Genomic DNA, 14,521 nt, shown 5'->3' with positions numbered 1-14,521 from the left:
CATTTTAACAAAATTGACAAAATATAGTTTCTTTAGAATCGTGTAAAATTAGTATAGAAAATAACCTGGATTTAAAATAGATTTCATTACACAGGGTCTTGGTTCCGTAAAAGAAAATGCTGTATACTATCAATTCGCATTGATGCCATTCAGATATAGTGGTGATAAATACATGTACGTCTGTAGGAAAAACATGCTTCTCTAGATACCAACAGTTCCAGGGTAAACTTTAAGAGTTTAGCATGCTTATTTTATGAGAACAAATCCGTTTGTGCATTATCGGTGCAGACCACACTATGTCCCAAATCCGATCACTATCCTACAAAAGCAAATTAGTGAAATAACACTTTTACAATTATTTCTAAAAGATAGGAACTGTGTTTCCCATTTACCATGGAATTAAACACTTTTTTTATGTAGTGTGAAAATGGGACACAATTGCATTTCCTTCATGTTTTGTATGAACTTTCCTGTTGGTAGATGTTGTGCGTCGGTTCAGACTGTTGACATTTGCTCTCGATCGTGTCACAGCACCTTTATAACCTAGATGGTTTGCACTTACTGTGTTCAGATAACATGCCCCACAGTAATTATTCACACCTTAATGGATGTTCCTATTAGTGTCTTAATGAGCCTTTTGAATCATTCTTCTTCATTATTTGACAAATGACTAATGTGTTGTATATTAGCGCATATTTGCTCCTATAATATTTGAGTATAATGAAGCTTTGCATCTCTTGAATTTTTGGTTTCAGGCGTTCCTTGTACTGTACGAGAATTGAGGTAAAAGGAATAACGTTTCCTAACTTGAAGTCCACTCTTTCTGTTGGCTTTTGTTACTTGTAATATGATCACAAAGCGGTGAGGTGGAAGAGCCTCAAATAACCTGGGTGATTCACAATCTTGGTTTAATGCTCTTTGTTGTCCTTAACTGTTTGCAGGTAGCTGCAGTTCTCAAGCTTTGTTGTACTATTCTCTTAAGAGAACTGTTCTTTTCTGTGTGGTAAGTGAAGGGATCTTTTAGTGGGTACTGAGTAAAAGACAAGCCCTAGCCTGTGCCCTTTGCTGTAAATGTAGGCCGCTAAATGGGCAAAAGCCTAAGTAGACGTTATATAGTATACTTTTCTGTTGTTGGTCTTACTTTTAGGTTACTTTTATACATCATTCGTGCTACATAAGTGCCATAGCATGGACAGAAGACCTATGCGGCAATGTATATCTGGTTCGGGTAGAAGAATGTGCTATTTTTGGTATTCACACGTACATTTTAAAGATTACTTATATAGTGCACATCCCGGAACATGCAGAAAAAGTTTAATTATAGTACAGCAGTATGTAGAAACCGTGTGAAACTTTATTTGCTGTGCTGTAAAATCACCAGTGGGAGCTATTTTAACACAGTTGTGGTGTTCCAATATGGTTAATTTAAACCAATTTCCCAAATCTCTTCTTACTTTTTATATGGCAGTATTTCACAATGAAGCGATCTCTTTCTTAACATCACTTGGATCTTTAATTGCAGATCTGGGCTTACAGATTCTAATTAAGTACATTCATTATAGCATTTTTGAGTAATATAAAAGAAGTGTCCTCCACATAAAAAAACCCTGAGAATAAGTAATATATACACACACACACACACACACACACACACACACACACACACACACACACACATAAAAAAATATATGTCTTATTGACGTGTCATATGAACCCAGTGGTCATACGTGATTTATGTTCTTTTCATATACATTTTCTGTGTAGCATTTGTCAGTTCCGCATAGACTCCCAAAGCCCGTAGAAATAAGTGGGGGGCACGTACACCTTTATTGGACTATTCATTGGTCTGTGGGCCCTTGGATACACTAAGGGTTAAAAATCATCAAACTATCTCCATTTTCTTTGCAATGAATTTTGGGTGCATATTTCACACATATCTGTCTGGGACTTGAGGCTGAAAATATTTAAATCCGCAGTATGCAAGCAAAAGAAATGACGAGTTTCAGAAATGCAACAAAATAAACAGTGCTTTTATAAAAATATACATTCCATAAAGACAACTGGAGAAAAATAATTGAGCTGTAATTACTGTACATGAGTATTGTCTCTCTTGTGGCGTGTGTGTTTGCGTGTGCGTGTGTGTGTGTATGAAGCATATTTACATCTTGGATAATACTTTCATTTGTACATTTCATCTGATACATTTCAAATCTAACAGTAAAAAGTAAATGTACATAAATAAAAGGAAAAATCAGTAGGCTACTTCTAAAGTATATAAGCCATCAATTCACACTATATGGCAGAAGCACTTGGTGCTATTTCCTATAGATGGCATGTAGGAAAGGAGGAAGCATAGCTTGCATGCCAGTGTTGGTTGGCAGTGGCATTAGGATTGGCATGAGCCCCTCTTTGTTTTGCACAGAAGGCCTGTGATTCGTTGGTTGGCATCCGCATTGCAGTGTCGAGCGATGCTTCAATATATTGACAATTTCCAGAAATAGTAAAGTCAGTAATGGCCATTTTTGCTGTTTTTCCTCTTAAAATATTGGCATATGTACATTGCTCAATATGATGAAGGGTACCAGTGCAGCATTTGTGCTCATCCGATATTTAAGGTATTTCGCTGCACGGGCTCTTGCCCTTTTAACTCTTTCCTTGCTGTAAATAGTTACAGAAGAAATTCTCTAAAGCCCATTCAGCATACTTAGAGTTAAGCATTGAGGATGTGTGTATATGATTACAGGGGAGTCATTTCTAATGAACAAAGTTTAGACTAATGTCAAATTTACAGATTATGTTGACACCTATAAGGAGCAAGAAAGAGTCTGATATTTATAGTATTTTGTTTTATATTTTTATTTATAGTATGATATTTCACCAGTCATACTTAGTGACAGTCCTTGCAGTAAGAAATGAGAGTCATCTTTATGTGGAAGCCTAACTCTCCAGCTGCAGCGTTTTTCCTTTATTTTATTCACTCTCTTTTTCTCCTTCTGCTGTGGACTGCTTCTACAACATCCGCCATTTTGTTCGTCAAGTGCCAAGAGTACAAAAAAAAAAGGCAGAGAATCTGCATGATGCCAATAATGGTTGCCACTGGCACCGAGGTTGGCATCAGCCCTTCTTTGTCTAGATTCTGAATGCCTTTGATTCGTTGGTTGGCATCCGCAATGCAGTGGGCAAATTGTAAAGTTTTTGACAATCACAGAATGAAAGCTGCTTTACGTGTTTGTTTCAGGGAGAACCACAGCTTTCAATGCCTCTTTGTCTGTGTGAATGTATGTGTGTCTAATGTATGTGTGTCTAATATACATGTATATGTGTATATGTCTCCCTCCTCTGTATCTCTCTCTCACACACAGACACACACACACACACACACACACACACACACACACACACACACACACTATATATATTTCAAAAAGTGCAAGAAGTAAATATATGTTTCCGTTAAAAGCACACAAAAAAGCTCCAGTTCTGCTTGTTAAGTTCCCACCCACTGCAAAATAGTGTCGTAAGAGCATTATATAAAATGTGTTGTTAGAGTATATGATCGGTTTAATTCAAGATGACTAGAAGTATAGTTTGCAAGGATAATTCTTGTAGCCTCGCTGAAATCATTTTTTTAGTCCCTTATTTCAGGTGTATATACGTGTAATTTTGTATACGCATCTTCAGTAATGAATAGTGCCCATTTTGATGTTTTTATCTTAGCCTCCACTGTATGAATTGCATCTGAAGGTGCAGTTATTCCTACATTTACACGAGTGCTGCACATGATATTTGATTATATGATACGTGTAGTATCATACAAGCCTTGATGGCTAGTGGGATTGGCTACCCAATTTATGTTATACCCGAATTGGTATGACCCAAAATGAAACAAACCACGTGTGGTGGATTATTATAAAATACATCTTTTGCTTACATATATATTGTACTGAAATATATTTTAATGTAGATTATTTATTATTCTTTTGGTAAATTGCTGATTTTGATCTTACCTCTGACCTCATGAAAATGAATAATTGGAAAAGAATTGTAGCATGGTTACAAATCTGCGAAGTAGTACAAAACTAAAGCAAAAGGTTTAGGTCCCTAAGTCTTTATACTTACAGCAGCTTTCTCATTTGTAACTGAATATAATTACCAGGTTATGGATCTTTCCTTTGAAAACAGAAGAAAAATTGAAGCCGATTCATTCATTATTCTTCTGCTTATCAACCATATCTCTTGTGTGTATTTTTCAGCATGTTACAATTGAAGGGAACATTATGTGTAGTCGTACAACACTATGCAGGGTCCAGATGGTGACGGTAGGTGAGGATCTCAGCTCTCAGGAGGGATTTGTGAGAAGGGACAGACGGGAACACACGCCACAAAGCACGATGTGTTTTGGATGATTCCCATAGATTTCTTACATTTTACAATATTTCTGAAGTGGATCAGCAACTCACTGTTACACAAATGGTTAAAAAAAGGGGAAAATACTTTGTGCCAAAAAATACATAATAACAAAGCAGTAATTTTAGCCTGAAACTAGCAATCTGCTACAGTGTTGTTTTGTTTGTGTAAGCTACACAATACAGGAAAGCATGGGCAGTGAGTTTGTACATACAGACTGGCGTCAGATCAATAAATCAGTAGTGCAAGCTGAAAGCCAGGTCCTAAATATTGAAATGCTGGCATTGAATGGAAGGTGAGCTCCTAATATTATGGGATTTTTTTCTTTTAGAGGCTTGCGGAACGTCTTTACAATCCCTATGCTCCCAGGGCCATGTGGCAGACTGAGTGGCAACTGTGAGACACACAGGGCCCAGCTGTCATTAGGGGTAGCCTGGCACCCGCTTCTTACCAGGGAATAGAAAGCTGTTAGCTGCCTACATATTGTGGCTTGTAGTCATCATCCTTGCAAAAAAAAAAGAACTTGAATAAGAAAGACCCCATTTTGTGCCTTACACTTTTTTCTGTGCATTGGGAAATTTAGTATGGAGCAGCACATAGAGACTTGTATTAACCCTGCCTAATTATTCAATTCTAATAAGAACAAAAATATCACCTTACAAACTAGAGAGATGAACATTAAGATATTAAGCAGAAAAAAAATAAGTTTAGCTTTAGCTGTTAACAATGGTTGACCTTTGCTTCTTTGCTGGTAGTAACTACATTGTGCAAGGTGTTGTTGTTTTCTACTATATATAGAAAAATAATTATTTTCATGTACTTGTCTCCTTGTGTGCTCTGTGTAACAACCCTCTTCCCCATCAATGTTGTGCTCCAACTTCTGCTGCTTCTTCTCTTATCAGGCGAGTGGTGGAAGCAACAGCATTTGGGAGTGTGTCGCTAGACAGAAACACTGTAGTCAAGCACCACACTCCCAGCCTATCATACATGGAAGAGCAGTAGCCATTAACTTCACATGTAGTTAGCTGCTTTTTCTTCTGTTAAAGTTCAAATTATGATTTGAAGTGTTGATTTAACTTCAACACTTCATGTCAGCAGCTGGCACATTGTGAGTGGCATTATGGTCAAACACCTAGGTTCACCTACTGTTGGTTACCGTCCTGGTGTCAGTCATCAACTCCAACTTTTATATGCAGCTTCTCTGTGTTTGTTACTGAGAACATATATGTTCAATTGGTCCAAACATTAGTTGTTCATCAGTCCCTGTAGAAGCACCTTTTTTGGCTTGAAATAAGCTGATAGGCCTGCTGAACATCTATTTTTTTTTTTGTCACTATTATAGATTTCATTGAGTTACATTTAGCCTCCCAACATTCCTAGCACCAGTGCGAGAGCTGCTACATTCTTCTAGCTTTTGGATAGTTTAAAGAAAAACTTGGCACAATTGGTAGTATAGTTACAACAAATGTACCGATAAGTCAACAATTGCTGTTGGCCTACCTTGTAGTTAGGACATTTCTCTTAGTGAAATTAAATATAAATTAAGCTGTCTAGTTCTTTTCTGTTTGGTGAGCATCCAACATGTTTAAGTATTGATATATGCTTGGGAAAACTTGCTACCTTAGTAGGTTTGTTATCTTAATGGTAGACGGTATGGTTTTGTGGCACAAAATGGACACTTTGTTGACCACAAATTAAAGGAGTTAAGGGCTCCTTTTTTGACTTACAACACATTTAATACTGAATATTGCCGATGGCCTTTATAATTGAAAGTCTTGTTTTAAACAGTTCATAGCATGTTTTAGACTTTTTTTTTGGTTGAGATCGAGTCAGTAGCTTTGGGGATCTGTTTAAACAAGTGAGAGGAAAACTATCTAGCGTATCAATAGAAAAGCCATTATGCATTTTAATTTTCCGAACTAAAATTTCACAACATGCCCTTAATACATATGTTGCAGATGTTTAAAGAAATCTAATGTAATAGAGATATGATCATTTATTATTTAGAATCTATTTTTGTGCTTGCAAGGGAAAACAAGTTAAATCTCTGCCATAAAAATGTAAATGTATTTGTTTTTGCAGACTTGAAGTAAAATTAGTATTGAATATGCATAGACCACCGTTGCTAATGTTACAAACAGAATGTCTGGATCTGAAGTTTACGGCACTTGTGTATCTGTCAATGCAGTTTGTTAGGCTAAATATTAGAAATCATATTCCAGAAATGTTATACCGCTAGATTGGTAATGGAAACAGGGGTATTGGAATCACCAGATTAATCTCTTACAACTGTTCGGTGATCCTTATATACTGGTCTGCTATATCATTGAAACGGGTAATTGCAGTAATGCTGCATAGTAGGACTGGATTTCAATTAATAATTATTTTTTCGCCAAGCAAGATGTAAGTACTGTGCATTGAAAATATAATAGACATCAGTTATCAGTTAATATTTTTTATTTTATTTTAATGTGATGTTTATTACAGCATGTTTGTTTGCTTCGTTGTGGTAAGCCGATGAAAGGGTTAAAGATTTTTTGGTTGCACAGTCAAGTAGTTGGAAGACAGCAGCCCTGCTCCAGAGTAAACAACCAGGCCCACTGAAATTCTGAATTCATTTTCAACTCTGGTTTGTGGTTAAGCCTTAAAAACACCCAAATTAATTGTTTCCAGCAGTAATTTTCAACCAACTGTTGTTTTTAGCCAGCCTTAAATGGATTCCCGGGGAATGAAAGAAATGTTCAGAGTTGAAACAACTCTGTGTTTTCTTATCCTGATATTTCTGTTGTTTGTGAGATTTCTATAAATGTGTCCTGCCGTGGTAAAATAAAAACAAACTTATTTATGGGTTTATCCTCTTCCTCTGGCCTTAATGTCTAGAACCCCTGCTGAGTGATGCAACACTTAGTGTTAGGTTTAATTGACCAGAGCTGATTTGTTAAAACAATTCATTTAGCAGGGCAGTGAAGAGGACAGCCCAGGCCAAGTTTACTACCTGAATCCCCTGACCTCTAGAGGCGTCTGGGTCAGGGGACGTCTGGGTCACGGGATGCCTTGCAGCCATTTGAACTCTCCCTTTGTTTGCTGGTGTCACTGTTTTCCCTCTGAATCTTTTGTGGTCACAGCTGACAAGTAGGCCTCAGCCATGGCTTTACACACCAGTGGCTCTCAAGCAATCCCTCGGGAGGGGCCCAGTCTTCTGTTTGATGTGGTCTGGCTCTACTTGTTACTTTTGTTTGCTGACAGTAATAGGGACAAATTGGCACAAGAGGTGTCAAGAGGATTTCCAGCTTTTTAGGAGGAGACTTCATTTCACCTCTCTGGCTCTCTGCCTTTTTTTTTCTGATCCAGTCATAAATCTCTTTAGCTTCACAAAGCTTAGTATATTGCAGTCTTAAAGAAGTGCATATTGTTTCTCTGTTTATAAATAAAAACATGCAATAATAATGATAGCAACTTATTACTAAAATTATACTGGTAGCACCTGTACTTATCATATGTGACAAGTAAGTTCCCACTAGCACAGTATATGAAAGGACGTGGATTAAAAAAAATAGTAAGTTATGTGTATGTAACAATATAAGTTGTTTGTATGCAAGTACAATAATAATGTCAGCTTTCACTTTTTGCCCAGTGCCAAGAATATGTTCAGTACCTATACTTCCAGTAAGGGTGAATTATTATTATTATTATTATTATTATTATTATTAGTGTCTTACTTATAAAATTAATATCAGTGCAAGCTGGAGACTCAAAAGTGTAATAGTTTTGGCTTGGTTTGTGTATTGATGTATTGGGCTTTATAATTATAATTTATAAACTTTAAACTAGACTTAAGTACTGTGTATTATATATGAATGTGTAGATATCAGAAACATAAATGTTATGTAGAATATAAGGTAGCTACATAGTCCGTTTCAGTCAGCCTGACAGTGGCAGGTTTACCATGGCTGCAATAGTCCCCCCCACCTTTCGGAGACACCCACAATTCCCAAAACACTTGCACAACTCCCTGAGGTCCCCTTAAAGGGTACAATGGAGTCCCCATCTTAGCATTACAGGTACTGCGGAGGCACATTGCGGATGCGCAGGTTTAAAACATTCCCCTTTTCTGCTCTTTTCTGAGCGGAGTGCTGTCCCTACATTGACTTCTCTGATGCCCTATTTTTTGCTAAGAGGACCAGCGACGTACTGTTCTGCACCTGCAGCCGGGTGTACAATGTTGGTCTATACCACTGTTGAATTTAATTCTCTATCAAAATTAAGGTGATAACGTAGCTCAATAATTCTAAACTTGCACATATATATCTGAGGCCTTAACAATAACATGTAGCCTTGTACATTTCTAAATCTCATCTCTATCCCATTTCAAGTACAGATGTGTCCATTTACATCTATCATCCCGGCATGTTAAACAGCCTTTCTAGTCACACCATGCTGTGGCGTGACTCTGTAGCACCGAGCGTCTTTCTATGTGCAACCACAGCTGTATCTGCATACGAAATGGTACGCTACACTATTTTCCTAGAAAACACTGGAATGTACCATTTTATATACAGTTACAGCTGCAGACGCACAGTGAATATAAGCATGTCGCATATAATTTTCTCTAACGTCCTAGTGGATGCTGGGGACTCCGTCAGGACCATGGGGATTAGCGGCTCCGCAGGAGACAGGGCACAAAAATAAAGCTTTAGGATCAGGTGATGTGCACTGGCTCTTCCCCCTATGACCCTCCTCCAAGCCTCTGTTAGGTTTTTGTGCCCGTCCGAGCAGGGTGCAATCTAGGTGGCTCTCCTAAAGAGCTGCTTAGAAAAAGTTTTTAGGTTTTTTATTTTCAGTGAGTCCTGCTGGCAACAGGCTCACTGCATCGAGGGACTTAGGGGAGAGAAGTGAACTCACCTGCGTGCAGGATGGATTGGCTTCTTAGGCTACTGGACACCATTAGCTCCAGAGGGAGTCGGAACACAGGTCTCACCCTGGGGTTCGTCCCGGAGCCGCGCCGCCGACCCCCCTTGCAGATGCCGAAGATGGAAGAGGTCCAGAAGCAGGCGGCAGAAGACTCTTCAGTCTTCCTGAGGTAGCGCACAGCACTGCAGCTGTGCGCCATTGTTGTCAGCACACTTCACACAGCGGTCACGGAGGGTGCAGGGCGTTGGGGGGGCGCCCTGGGCAGCAATATATAATACCTTTTTATGGCTAAAAATACATCACATATAGCCCTTTGAGGCTATATGGATGTATTTAACCCCTGCCAGATCTCACAGATTCCGGAGAAGAGCCCGCCGAAATAGGGGGCGGGGCTTATTCTCCTCAGCACACAGCGCCATTTTCCTGCTCAGCTCCGCTGTGAGGAAGGCTCCCAGGACTCTCCCCTGCACTGCACTACAGAAACAGGGTAAAACAGAGAGGGGGGGCACTTTTTTTGGCGATATTAATATATTTAAGCTGCTATAAGGATACAACACTTATATAGGGTTGTTCCCATATATATTATAGCGCTTGGGTGTGTGCTGGCAAACTCTCCCTCTGTCTCCCCAAAGGGCTAGTGGGGTCCTGTCTTCTATCAGAGCATTCCCTGTGTGTCTGCTGTGTGTCGGTACGTGTGTGTCGACATGTATGAGGACGATGTTGGTGTGGAGGCGGAGCAATTGCCGGTAATGGTGATGTCACCCCCTAGGGAGTCGACACCGGAATGGATGGCTTTGTTTATGGAATTACGTGATAATGTCAGCACATTACAAAAATCAGTTGACGACATGAGACGGCCGTCAAACCAGTTGGTACCTGCCCAGGCGTCTCAGACACCGTCAGGGGCTGTAAAACGCCCTTTACCTCAGTCGGTCGATACAGACCCAGACACGGACACTGAATCTAGTGTCGACGGTGAAGAAACAAACGTATTTTCCAGTAGGGCCACACGTTATATGATCACGGCAATGAAGGAGACTTTGCATATCTCTGATACTACAAGTACCACAAAAAGGGGTATTATGTGGGGGGTGAAAAAAACTACCTGTAGTTTTTCCTGAATCAGAGGAATTGAATGATGTATGTGATGAAGCGTGGGTTAACCCAGATAGAAAAGGGCTAATTTCTAAAAAGTTATTGGCATTATACCCTTTCCCGCCAGAGGTTAGGGCGCGCTGGGAAACACCCCCTAAGGTGGATAAGGCGCTCACACGCTTATCAAAACAAGTGGCATTACCGTCTCCTGATACGGCCGCCCTCAAGGATCCAGCTGATAGGAGGCTGGAAACTACTCTAAAAAGTATATACACACATACTGGTGTTATACTGCGACCAGCCATCGCCTCAGCCTGGATGTGCAGTGCTGGAGTGGTCTGGTCGGATTCCCTGACTGAAAATATTGATACCCTGGATAGGGACAGTATTTTACAGACTTTAGAGCAATTAAAGGATGCTTTTCTTTATATGCGAGATGCTCAGAGGGATATTTGCACTCTGGCATCGAGAGTAAGTGCGATGTCCATATCTGCCAGAAGAAGTTTATGGACACGACAGTGGTCAGGTGATGCGGATTCCAAACGGCATATGGAAGTATTGCCGTATAAAGGGGAGGAATTATTTGGCGTCGGTCTATCGGATTTGGTGGCCACGGCAACTGCCGGGAAATCCACCTTTTTACCTCAGACCCCCTCCCAACAGAAAAAGACACCGTCTTTTCAACCACAGTCCTTTCGGTCCTATAAGAACAAGCGGGCAAAAGGACAGTCATATCTGCCCCGAGGCAGAGGAAAGGGTAAGAGAGGGCAGCAAGCAGCCCCTTCCCAGGAACAGAAGCCCTCCGCGGGTTCTGCAAAGCCCTCAGCATGACGCTGGGGCTTTACAAGCGGACTCAGGAGCGGTGGGGGGTCGACTCAAGAATTTCAGCGCGCAGTGGGCTTGCTCACAGGTGGACCCCTGGATCCTGCAGGTAGTATCTCAGGGTTACAGGTTGGAATTCGAGAAGTCTCCCCCTCGCCGGTTCCTAAAGTCTGCTTTGCCAACGTCTCCCTCAGACAGGGCGACGGTATTGGAAGCCATTCACAAGCTGTTTTCTCAGCAGGTGATAGTCAAGGTACCCCTCCTACAACAGGGAAAGGGGTATTACTCCACGCTATTTGTGGTACCGAAGCCGGACGGCTCGGTAAGACCTATTCTAAATCTGAAATCTTTGAACCTGTACATACAAAAATTCAAGTTCAAGATGGAATTACTCAGAGCAGTGATAGCGAATCTGGAAGAAGGGGACTTTATGGTGTCCCTGGACATAAAAGATGCTTACCTGCATGTCCCAATTTGCCCTTCACATCAAGGGTACCTCAGGTTCGTGGTGTGCAAAACTGTCATTATCAGTTTCAGACGCTGCCGTTTGGATTGTCCACGGCACCTCGGGTCTTTACCAAGGTAATGGCCGAAATGATGATTCTTCTGCGAAGAAGAGGCGTATTAATTATCCCTTACTTGGACGATCTCCTGATAAGGGCAAGGTCCAGAGAACAGCTGGAGGACGGAGTAGCACTAACCCAAGTAGTGCTGCAACAACACGGATGGATTCTGAATTTCCCAAAATCTCAGTTGACCCCGACAACACGTCTGCTGTTCCTGGGAATGATTCTGGACACGGTTCAGAAAAAGGTGTTTCTTCCGGAGGAGAAAGCCAAGGAGTTATCTGAACGTGTCAGGAACCTCCTAAAACCAGGAAAAGTGTCTGTGTATCAATGCACAAGAGTCCTGGGAAAGATGGTGGCTTCTTACGAAGCAATCCCATTCGGCAGATTCCACGCACAAACTTTTCAGTGGGATCTGCTGGACAAATGGTCCGGATAGCATCTGCAGATGCATCAGCGGATAACCTTATCGCCACGGACAAGGGTGGTGGTGGTTGCAGAGTGCTCATCTGTTAGAAGGCCGCAGATTCGGCATACAGGACTGGGTCCTGGTGACCACGGATGCCAGTCTGAGAGGCTGGGGAGCGGTCACACAGGGAAGAAACTTCCAGGGAGTATGGTCAAGCCTGGAGATGTCTCTTCACATAAATATACTGGAGCTAAGAGCGATTTACAATGCTCTAAGCCTAGCAAAACCCCTGCTTCAGGGTCAGCCGGTGTTGATCCAGTCAGACAACATCACGGCAGTCGCCCACGTAAACAGACAGGGCGGCACAAGAAGCAGGAGAGCAATGGCAGAAGCTGCAAGGATTCTTCGCTGGGCGGAAGATCATGTGATAGCACTGTCAGCAGTGTTCATTCCGGGAGTGGACAACTGGGAAGCAGACTTCCTCAGCAGACACGATCTACACCCGGGAGAGTGGGGACTTCATCCAGAAGTCTTCCACATGATTGTGAACCGTTGGGAAAAACCAAAGGTGGATATGATGGCGTCTCGCCTCAACAAAAAACTGGACAGGTATTGCGCCAGGTCAAGAGACCCTCAGGCAATAGCTGTGGACGCTCTGGTAACACCGTGGGTGTTCCAGTCAGTGTATGTGTTTCCTCCTCTGCCTCTCATACCCAAAGTACTGAGAATCATACGGCAAAGGGGAGTAAGAACGATACTCGTGGCTCCGGATTGGCCAAGAAGAACTTGGTACCCGGAACTTCAGGAGATGCTCACGGAAAATCCGTGGCCTCTACCTCTAAGACGGGACCTGATTCAGCAGGGACCGTGTCTATTTTAAGACTTACCGCGGCTGCGTTTGACGGCGTGGCGGTTGGAACGCCGAATTCTAAGGGAAAAAGGCATTCAAGAAGAGGTCATTCCTACACTGGTTAAAGCTAGGAAGGAGGTGACTGCACAACATTATCACCGCATTTGGAGAAAATATGTTGCGTGGTGTGAGGCCAGAAAGGCCCCCACGGAGGAATTTCAATTGGGTCGATTCCTACATTTCCTGCAAACAGGATTGTCTATGGGCCTCAAGTTGGGGTCCATTAAGGTTCAAATTTCGGCCCTGTCGATTTTCTTCCAGAAAGAATTGGCTTCAGTTCCTGAAGTCCAGACTTTTGTAAAAGGAGTACTACATATACAGCCCCCAGTTGTGCCCCCAGTGGCTCCGTGGGACCTTAATGTAGTTTTGGATTTTCTCAAATCCCATTGGTTTGAGCCACTCAAATCGGCGGATTTGAAATATCTTACATGGAAAGTAACCATGCTACTGGCTTCAGCCAGGAGAGTGTCAGAATTGGCGGCTTTATCGTATAAAAGCCCATATCTGATTTTCCATTCGGACAGGGCAGAACTGCGGACGCGTCCTCATTTTCTGCCTAAGGTGGTGTCAGCGTTTCACCTGAACCAGCCTATTGTGGTGCCTGCGGCTACTAGCGATTTGGAGGATTCCAAGTTGCTGGACGTTGTCAGGGCATTGAAAATATATATTTCAAGGACGGCTGGAGTCAGAAAATCTGACTCGCTGTTTATACTGTATGCACCCAACAAGCTGGGTGCTCCTGCTTCTAAGCAGACGATTGCTCGTTGGATTTGTAGCACAATTCAACTTGCACATTCTGTGCAGGCCTGCCACAGCCTAAATCTGTCAAGGCCCATTCCACAAGGAAGGTGGGCTCATCCTGGGCGGCTGCCCGAGGGGTCTCGGCATTACAACTCTGCCGAGCAGCTACGTGGTCGGGGGAGAACACGTTTGTAAAATTCTACAAATTTGATACCCTGGCTAAAGAGGACCTGGAGTTCTCTCATTCGGTGCTGCAGAGTCATCCGCACTCTCCCGCCCGTTTGGGAGCTTTGGTATAATCCCCATGGTCCTGACGGAGTCCCCAGCATCCACTAGGACGTTAGAGAAAATAAGATTTTACTTACCGATAAATCTATTTCTCGTAGTCCGTAGTGGATGCTGGGCGCCCATCCCAAGTGCGGATTGTCTGCAATACTTGTACATAGTTATTGTTACAAAAAAATCGGGTTGTTCTTGTTGTGAGCCGTCTGTTCAGAGGCTCCTACGTTGTCATACTGTTAACTGGGTTCAGATCACAAGTTGTACGGTGTGATTGGTGTGGCTGGTATGAGTCTTACCCGGGATTCAAAATCCTTCCTTATTGTGTACGCTCGTCCGGGCACAGTATCCTAACTGAGGCTTGGAGGAGGGTCATAGGGG

General features: G+C 42.1%; 1 protein-coding gene across 9 annotated transcripts in view; it reads left to right on the top strand.

The window, feature by feature from the left end:
• Positions 1 to 14,521, top strand: part of NFIB (nuclear factor I B) — a 266,130-nt gene that overhangs the window by 27,722 nt on the left and 223,887 nt on the right. The window lies entirely within an intron of this gene.

The sequence above is a fragment of the Pseudophryne corroboree genome, chromosome 1, assembly GCF_028390025.1.
Source record: "Pseudophryne corroboree isolate aPseCor3 chromosome 1, aPseCor3.hap2, whole genome shotgun sequence".
NCBI classification, from domain to species: Eukaryota; Metazoa; Chordata; class Amphibia; order Anura; family Myobatrachidae; genus Pseudophryne; species Pseudophryne corroboree.
The sequence above is the reverse complement of the archived record's forward strand: the minus strand, read 5'-3'. Positions and strand labels throughout refer to the sequence as shown.